We start from the raw sequence: 410 nt of genomic DNA, 5'->3' as shown, positions 1-410 counted from the left end.
ATAGAAACATCAATCAATGATGAGAATCATTGATCAGCTGCCTCCTGCATGCCCCCTACTGGGGATGGAGCTTGCAACCCGGACATGTGCCCTTGCCCAGAATCGAACCTGGGACCCTTCAGTCCACAGGCCAATGCTCTATCCACTGAGCCAAACCAGCTAAGGCTGAAAATAGGACTTTCCAAACAATTCTCTGTTCCTCAATTGCCAGAACAGAGAATGAGGCCAATTCTTGTCCAGATTCCACTAGACTGCCCACAGAGGAAGGGCCTGAATCCTATTCACCTTTAGGTAACACAATACTTGGCACATAGTAGCCCCTCAAACTGATCTAGATTCCCTGGATGGTGGAATTATCCCACCACAGGGAGACCCCTATGAAGTCCCACTCTACCCCCCACCCTCAGAGA

General features: G+C 49.8%; 1 protein-coding gene across 1 annotated transcript in view; it reads right to left on the bottom strand.

Annotated features, from left to right (window-relative positions):
- Window positions 1–410, bottom strand: part of ALG1 (ALG1, chitobiosyldiphosphodolichol beta-mannosyltransferase) — a 12,330-nt gene that overhangs the window by 10,879 nt on the left and 1,041 nt on the right. The window lies entirely within an intron of this gene.

This window comes from Myotis davidii, unplaced genomic scaffold (assembly GCF_000327345.1).
Source record: "Myotis davidii unplaced genomic scaffold, ASM32734v1 scaffold555, whole genome shotgun sequence".
In the NCBI taxonomy this organism is placed as follows: domain Eukaryota; kingdom Metazoa; phylum Chordata; class Mammalia; order Chiroptera; family Vespertilionidae; genus Myotis; species Myotis davidii.
The sequence above is the reverse complement of the archived record's forward strand: the minus strand, read 5'-3'. Positions and strand labels throughout refer to the sequence as shown.